We start from the raw sequence: 9349 nt of genomic DNA, 5'->3' as shown, positions 1-9349 counted from the left end.
TAAAAGATCGTAATTCAAATGTCAATAATATGCGCATAAAAACAGAACTACATGTACATGTATTTAAAGTGGTTTTTTTGGAACCGGCGTAGTGTTAACACTTTTACATGGTCCCACCCTTACCAAAAAATAAGTTGGATTTCAGTTTGTATTTAGTTTGTATACACATTATTAGTTGATATTAACTTGGTATTAAGTAGGCTAAAGTTGTCAGCATATTTCAAGTTACTAGTTGAAGGGGTAATGAGTTGTTATTCAGTTGGTAGGAAAATACTTCTTTTGCTAAGTTTGTAATTAGTTGCTTTTTAGTAGTCAGGAAGTTACATATATTATTTTTAAGTTGGTTTTAAGTAGTTGAATGTAAATGTCGATTCTGGTAGTTTAGTTTGGGTTAAAGATACATGGAATAAATGAGTTCAAACAGTGGTTAGGTTGAGAAAACTATACAATCAAATGTAAGCCTTTGTTATTTATCTTTGATAAATTTGTGCTTAGTTTCAAAAACTTAGTTTAGTTTTAATGCATATAAAATATTAAAAAAAATTTAGTTGTTCATAAAAAATTTACAAATTCCATTGAACATCCCTTACCAAAAAATAAGTTGGCTAAAACCACTTACAACAACTTGTATTTCAACTTGGTTTTCAGTTTGTATATGGGACAAATGCCTACTAAAAAATAACTTAAATCGTCTTTATTAATCAACTTATTTCCAACTAAACCAGAATCGACATTTACATTTAACTACTTAAAACAAACTTAAAAATAATATATGTAACTTCCTGACTACTAAAAACCAACTAATTACAAACTTAGCAAAAGAAGTATTTTCCTACCAACTGAATAACAACTCATTACCCCTTCAACTAGTAACTTGAAATATGCTGACAACTTGAGCCTACTTAATACCAAGTTAATATCAACTAATAATGTGTATACAAATTGAAATCCAACTTATTTTTTGGTAAGGGCAAAGAGATAACTAATGTAATGATGTGACTAAAATCGAAACGAATGATATGGTACAGATAATAAAGGATTAATATTGATTTTATACATGATTTGGTTCCATCATTAGTCATTAAAGATTTATAACTCCTAAATTTTTTGCACTTTTAATCTACATGGTTGTCCAGGTTGTTTTTGAGACTCAAAAAAAGAGAGTAACACAACTTCCATACCATAAAGAAACCTTTAAAACTTGCCACTTTCTATGATTACCCATACCAAAAAATAAGTTGGCTTTTAGTTTGTATTTAGTTGGTATACACATTTTAGTTGGTATTAAGTTGGTTTTAAGTTGTCAGCATTTTTCAATAAACTAGTTAAAGGGGTAATAAGTGGATATTAAGTTGGCAGTATGGTTTTAGTTGGTAATAAGTTGTTTTTATGTATGGTTTTAGTTGGTATTTGTCCCAAATACAAACTTAAAACCAAGTTCCTAGACCACTTAATTTTTGGTAAGGGTATGCTAGCGGATGACAAAGTGCACAGGATACCTCATTTCATTGTAAAAACGTGTATCACTACATCAAATGCATGGGTCCAAGGCAAAATGTTTTAATTTTTTCTAGTTCATTTTAAACTTTTGATTTTATCTAGCTCAATTAAAGAAAATATCTTTATTAACTAATAAACCAAACCATTGACATGTAAAAAAGTCATAATTGGGCTCTTATTTTATTCTTATCATATTTCTTAAGTAAAAATAATAGCTAATAAGAGCTCAAATCGCTAAACCACGCAATTTTTAAAGAAAAGTAGTACAGTCAGAAAGTCAACCCAGTCCTGGAATGAAAAATGCAGCCCAGTTAGCAGTGGTATTAACTACATAATCAACAAAGTGTAAAAAGCACAACTGAAAAGTCAGTTCCGTCAAGTCTTGGCCCATTATTGCATTACAAGATCAAATTGTTATTATTAAATACAAATTAAACTAATAATTATTTACATAATAAATAAAACTGAATTATTGAAATAATTTATTTTAGAAAGCAATTTTTAAAGATATCGCAAACTTTTGACTGAAATAATCACGGCGGAACCTCTAAAAGGTTGTATGTACCTGTGAAAGTCTGCTTCAACTCTGGCGGTAAAATAGTATTCATCCACCTACGAAGGGAGAGCCATAGAAATAACACGTTTTTTGGCCAAGAGCAAGACTTTTGGTATTACGTCATATCCACTTTTGGTTGCATCAATTAGTGTCACTCTTAAATAAGAGTTTATTTTAATTATTTCTCATGGATATACGTCAAAAAAGTTAAACATTTCTCATATTCTTAAATGCAACTTAAAACAATGAAAGCTAAATACCAATGACTAAAAAAGGCTAAGTCTTCAACATCATAACCATAGGCGTATTCACACAACCAACAATTTTTGTCCAACATTTTGGGTGACAACAGCTTTAGAGTTCAAATTCTCAACCAACTTTACAAATTCCATAAAAAGCTGATGAGATTTCATGTGTTAACCTCCAAAGAAAATTACTCACAATTCTCAAATAAACACCTTAACTGCAAAAAAAAAATACATCAATTTACATTAATACAAGTATAACTGGTTATCATTTAGTGTTGTTCCTTCCAAAATTTATTAATTAAAAGACAAAGCCAAACAATATTAAAAAGTGAACAAGAAAAGTGTATTAAAAAGTAAAATTTATTTGTTTTAAATAAGTGTATTAGCACAATTAAGTAGCTAGTTTTATTTTAATTAATATCATTAGATTTAAATACTAAAACCCAAGCATCAACTACAAAAATCTGTCCATTCTTCAAGACATGGCCAACCAAAGCCTTTGTGAGGAGCTTAGATTGCAATCTATACTAAACTCATAACTTATACTCTAACAAATAAATATCAAATCAAACAAAAAATCTTATACTTCATCAATATATTCACTAAAGAATTCAAAGTTCATAATGTATATTCTTTAATTCTACGCTCTATAAGCTCACATTTAATAAAATTAGTGATTTAAAATTTTATATCATAAAATGACTTCTACATTCAGCCAAGTTAAAATTCTGTTTTCCCGGTTCTTACAGAATTCCATAAAATCGGAGCACAATTGTTTAAGTAAATAGTAAAAATAAAAGGAATTGGATGAAGATGGAATTGGATGAAGACGGAATTTGTTTAAAATAAGAAAACGTAATTGAAGACAAACAGATGATCAGAGGATTTGAATATGAATTTAAGCAGCAGATAGTCTGAAATATTTTAGGCCCGCCAAATCCTTTTAGATCTTGTAAGCAAAAGAAAAAATTAAAAGTCCATCATCCATTTTTTTGCACAGTTTTTGGGACTTTGGGTACCGTTTTAGCTTTGAAAGTCAAATTATTATTCCATACTTTTATAAAATTTAATAATGAAAGAAATTTTAGATAAATTAAATATGTTTTGTTCTAGAAAGTTTTTCATAGCTCTAAATAGCATAGACTTGTGGGGTGGCGGAGTAGTTAGCACTTTCGCCTCGCAGCAAGAGGATCCGGGTTTGATACCAGTTTGTGGCTCTGGGTGAAAATTCAGAACAGCTCCTGCGTTGAGCTTGCAAGTTCTCTCCCCACTGGTTTAAGGGGTTTCCCCCCCGAGCTCTTCCGTTTCCCCTTCCATTAGAACTTGTTGAGGTTAACGGTAATAGTTAGTGCAGGGAGCTGTTGGCTCGTGTGGTATGAAGGGCTTGTCACCACCCTCCTACACATTGTAACATGGCCTTGGGCATTAGCCTAGTTGATGATGATTATTAAATTGGAGCAGAAGCTAAATTGTCAGGGTTGTTTAAATAGTGCTAAATTTCACAGTGAAATTCTTTAAAATAGTGCTAAATATGAGATAGAAATAGTTTAAATAGTGCTAAATATCACAGGGGAATTGTAAGGGTTGTTTTAACAGCGCTATATTTCGGAACGGAATAAGAAGTCCACTTTCTTTGCTCATGGAAACAAAAGAGATAAAGAGAGCTAAGAAGTTCTCGGAAATTAGAAAAAGACTTCATTATTTATTTGATAAACAAAATAAATAAATACCAATATCAATTTGAAATTGGCCATTTATAACTTTCAGAAAAGGATGGAAACCATGAAAGTAATCTGGTCTGTTGCCTGCTCTCTAGTATGAAGGACACATTTTCAGTATAATTTCCAATATCTACTATGTGTCAAAAATTAACACACCCCGATGTTATATGTTTGTATCCATACATTATAATATGGGTGATTATATACATGTAAGTTTACATGTATCAGTGTGTAGATAAAACTAGATATGTATGTAACTTCACATAATGATTATAATATTGGTGAATATATCAGAGGGGACGGTAGTCCCCATAGCAAGGTCCGGGAAAGTGACTAGCTTTTCGAGACCGAGCTAGTATTATCCCAAAGCAACTAAGTGCTGATTTCAGCCCCTTGAATCTCCTCAACCACTCAAGAGTAGCGAGACAAGAAATATACCATTGGAAAGACCAGGCGCATACGACAAACATACAATAAAACAATAAATGTAGCGCTGTTATGCTAATAATGCGACGTAGTTCAAAGATAGCCAAAATGTCAAAAAAAAAAAACTTTCATCTTCTTCTTGCAGATCGCTCTAGAGCAAAAAGTACTTATTTGATTTGCATAGAAATTGGTGACCACCTTCCACCTGCTTTCCCATTGTGGCATTCCAAAGGATAAGTCTCAGTGTCTAAGTGTCGTTGAGTTAATGAGGAAAAACTTTAGCCCTACCACAATATTTTATCAAATGTTTGAATTGCGTCCAATCAGAACCTGTTTGTTTCCGTGGTTTCGTGTCTCCGCTATATCTACAAATGTATTATCTAACGATTTAGATCTATAGAAGGCTTCATCACTTTTCAATTTAATATACATTTTGATATAATAAGAACAGCTTGTCATAACTCCCACTATATTTATTTAGCTGAATAATTTGAATACATATTCAATATTATTTTTATTTAGCTGAATAATTTGAATACATATTCAATATTATTTTTATTTAGCTGAATAATTTGAATACATATTCAATATTATTTTTATTTAGCTGAATAATTTGAATATTCAATATTATTATTAAGACGTGCCAGGTAAGAAATTGTAAAATGGTTAGCATACTTTTGAATCTAAAATCATACAATTTTCCCCTACACGTTTTTTTAGGAGGGGGGCGGGTTAGCTTAAACTATCTATTGTCTCAAAATTATTTAATTTGGGATGTGAAAAATTTAGGATCAGATTTCCAAACCACAAAAAAAATTATCTCGCATTGTCTAATTCTTTTCTAGAGGTGCCAATTATGTTTTTGAGAGGTCTAGGTCCCAATTTCTCAAAGTGTTGGGATGATTGTTTGTAGTTTTAATGGGAATTTGTGTTTTTTACAAATAAATTTCCTGACACAAATATGCCTATAACTTTAGTATAATTTTAACTATAAATCTACCTGAGTGGTATAGTGGTTAAGGTGGGGTGGCAGCAGTGACGGCGATCCCGTGGGGGCTCTAGGGCTCAAGCCCCCAAAGGGAAAAACAAACAGGGCAGAGCCCCCACAGAAATAAAATTGAGAAGAATAGCAATCAGGGAAAAATTTATAATCTCACTGCCTTTATTTACTTCCGAAATCAGTCTTTTTACAGAAGTTAATTTGAGATTGCAGATGCGAGTAGCATTAAGATGATATAACCGTAAAATTGATTTCGATAGATTCGTCCAAACAAAATTACCTAAAATACCTTCGTAATGTATTTGCCCCAGAAAGGCTTCATTATCTATCCATGCACACAGATATTTTTCTAAAGATATTGACTTAACTTTTATTATCAATGTATTCATTGACGGATGAGATATTAGAAAGACTTTATTAAATATATATATATAGTACGAAAAAGTTTGAGCTGTACATTTTCTTGCTTAAGTTTTAAGTATATGGATTTTTAGATAAAAAATTAATTGCTTGTGCCTCCACAGAAATGTTTTCCGATCGCTGCCACTGGGTGGCAGAGTGGTTAATAGTTTTGGAACTACAAAAATGTATTAAATCTGGCCAAAAACCTTAAGGTTAAAATTCGCAAGGTCCTCTATTCTATTATTATATATGGGCCTGTTCATAACTCTTGGTAAAGGAAAGCCCACATATCACGCTACTTGACATCACATATGCTAGACCTTGCGCGACCTTTTTTTTCATGATTTGCAAGATCTATTTTAATCATGAAAAAAAAAGGACGCACAAGGTCTAGCGTATTTGATGACAAGTAGCGTGATATGCAGGCTTTTATTTACCAAGAGTAATAAATAAACAGGCCCATATAGAACTTGTCCATATGTCTAATTTAAGACCTTGCCCATGGTTTGATTTCAGTACGTTCATGGGCTGAGACATTAGGATGTAGTGTTGGGCAGAGGACCTTGCGAATTTTAACCTTAAGGTTTTTGGCCAGATATATATATATATATATATATATATATATATCTGACCAAAAACCGTAAAGTTAAAATTCGCAACGTCCTCTGCCCAACACTACATCCTAATATATATATATATATATATTAATTATGTCAGCAGGCAAGCAGATATTTAGTATAATTTCTGCAGCCTCTCATATTTTGTTTATCATGGTAGCAAGAGATAATGCAGAGTTTGGAGCTACCTAAATTCGCAAGGTCCTCTGCCCAACACTACATCCTAATATATATATATATTAATTATGTCAGCAGGCAAGCAGATATTTAGTATAATTTCTGCAGCCTCTCATATTTTGTTTATCATGGTAGCAAGAGATAATGCAGAGTTTGGAGCTACCTAACTTATTGGTTATGGTAATTTTATATATCTAGTAGTTTTATTTATGTGTATGGGGTTCGAGATCCATCACGTCGAGACACATAATTAGTACCAAAAATTTAAATTACATAGCAATAACGAGAAATACAGAGTTCCTTCCAGAACTGGGAACTGAGGGCGATAGCTTTCAGGTGCTCCGGGAGATAATTTTAATCCAGGACAGATGAAGGGAGAAACGAGTGCTTCCGAGAAGCTAGGTAAAAGCCTGGCAAAACGAGGGATGTTGTCCAGCACCCTCTCGGGGTCTGTGCCGAGAAAAAATATCATGGGATAAGGGGACCAGAGCGCTGCACGTTTTGTGAATAACACTATTCATGGAGGGTGAGCCGCCTAACACGTCTACGAGCAGCAAGGGTAGTCCAGTTGAAATTTGTCAGGACTCGAGTCATGCTGAAGCTCCACGGGAAGCTCACATTTGTTATAATATGAATAAATATGCATGCTCACAAGGCGCAGGGCATGCCATTGGAATATTTCAAAAGAATGAATGTCGCATGTATTGTTGGGGGACCATACTGCCGAGCATTAAGTTTAGACCACTAGAGTTTTTTTGGCGAAGGAGCAATGCGCAAGGTGCATAAACCAAAGAGCTCTCGCAGCCTGAGAGGTAACTCAAACCTATGTGGGTGCTCCATTCCAGAGTGTCAGTGATGACCACTCCAAGGTAATGCTGAACGAGGGTCCATCAAGGGTGTAAATGGCATTAGTAACAGGACAGCCTTGTCAACGGAGAGACAGGACTGCACACTGGGAAGCGTTGAGTGGAAGATTGCAAGCTATGCTCCAATTATGGATGCTATCCAGGTCATCAAAAAGGATAACCCCAAAAAAATACACATAAGTGGATAATAGGTGTAAATGTCGTAACCTGATACTTTTACTTAAGGAATTTCCCTGGTTTTATGTTGAAACACACAGAAAACTATTATTTAAAATATGAATAGTTTTTGCAAAAAATCCCAAATAGGTCTCTAGCCATTGAAAGAAAGGATAGGTGGGTCTTTTCTGGAAGTGTTCTTAAAAAATTAAGTGAGCCATGTTACCTTCTTAGTGTACATAGAGTACACAAAATAGACATTTTGCCATCTAAATTAGTCGTTTAAAGTTAACTTTAAAAAAAAATCGATTAATTACAGTAACAGTAAACAACAATAATTTTGGGCCTTGGCCTTATACACATGGCGCTGACTAAAACGACGAAATAATATCAAAATTAAACGAATTTATCACTGAAATATGGTCAATTATTATTAAAATACATGATTTATAATACCATTCCGTTTCCAAGATTAATTAGATTAAATATTACGCTTGAAAATAGGTTATAAAATCCTACTATGCCAAGAAAACGTCGTAGGCCGCTTTAAAATAAAATAGCAGACAACACTTACGACGAACTCTGCAGCCAAACAAAATCCATTCGTAATCCTTTACCCCTCCACAGCTTCCACAATACAAAATTGTAATCATGGTTAGGGTCTGATTTTCGGAACATTTCATTTCTCAAGTTGCTAGATGACTTCAGCCTAAGGTGGTGCCTTGGGTATAAGCCTAGCTGATCATTATTATTATTACCTTCCCAACAAGTGTAGTATATATTTATCACCATTTCAAACCCCTCTATTTTTTACATAAGCAGCTCTCCTTTGATGACTTTGTGGCTATGCCACTGACACGAGATACATTAGCTACATTGAATTGAATAAAATTTATTATGTCATGAAACAGTGTAAAGCACACCATCAGTTCATAACGCAAAAAAAACTTACCATTTAGAAGTTCATCACTCTCTAGATTGTAAAACGATATTTTGTACCTTGATGACAGCTTTTGCAAATATTTATCTTTACATTTGATGGTATTCTTATAAAGTGTTAATTTGTTAGATTTCACCAAACCTTGAAAGAAAATAAAATATACTCAAAAATATTTTGTTTATGCACATATGAATAAAGAATCATTCTTGAATTTCACTATGCGCACACAAAAATAACAATAAACCTATATTAGGGTGCAGTAACTTCTTTAGTCGCACCAATAAGCTAACTGCCATTCCAAAAAAAAATTGCTGTGGAGATTAATTTAATTCTACAGAAATAGTGCCAATTGATTTCTTAAGATTAACAGTATCTCCAAATAGTTATATCCAAGTACTTGTGTTTAAATTGGCCAAAAAAAACAATGGTGTTTATTGTGTAGAATAATAAAAATATTAAATATGACCAATTATACCTGGTGGTTTTTATTACTATAAACAATAAATAGTAAAATTACTGAAAAAATAGGGGTGGGTAAAATACTTGGTGACACTAAATAATTTGATCAAATGCCAAATTAAATCTTCAATAGGGGCTTCAGTAAAATCATACCTTATTTACTTTGAATTCAAAAATTATTAGACATTAGACCGGAAGAGAGTAATGCTATTTTGATTGCTGTATAACTCAAGAGAGAAAAACCATTTAATACTAGCGCAATAGACATTGTTAAAAGGAAC

The 9349-nt window shown here is 32.8% G+C and overlaps 1 long non-coding RNA gene across 1 annotated transcript; it reads right to left on the bottom strand.

Moving 5' to 3' along the window:
• Window positions 1-949: 949 nt before the first annotated feature.
• LOC149933316 (uncharacterized) lies at window positions 950-7885 on the bottom strand. Its single transcript, XR_016472791.1, has 3 exons — window positions 7471-7885; window positions 2066-2519; window positions 950-1788 (listed from the first exon to the last, which is right to left on the bottom strand). It is a non-coding gene; the product is annotated as an uncharacterized LOC149933316 (long non-coding RNA).
• Window positions 7886-9349: the final 1464 nt, after the last annotated feature.

Source organism: Leiobunum rupestre, chromosome 8 (genome assembly GCF_980474605.1).
Source record: "Leiobunum rupestre chromosome 8, qqLeiRupe1.1.hap1, whole genome shotgun sequence".
Taxonomy (NCBI): Eukaryota; Metazoa; Arthropoda; class Arachnida; order Opiliones; family Sclerosomatidae; genus Leiobunum; species Leiobunum rupestre.
Note: the sequence above shows the minus strand (reverse complement) of the source record. Positions and strands in the feature narration are given on the sequence as shown.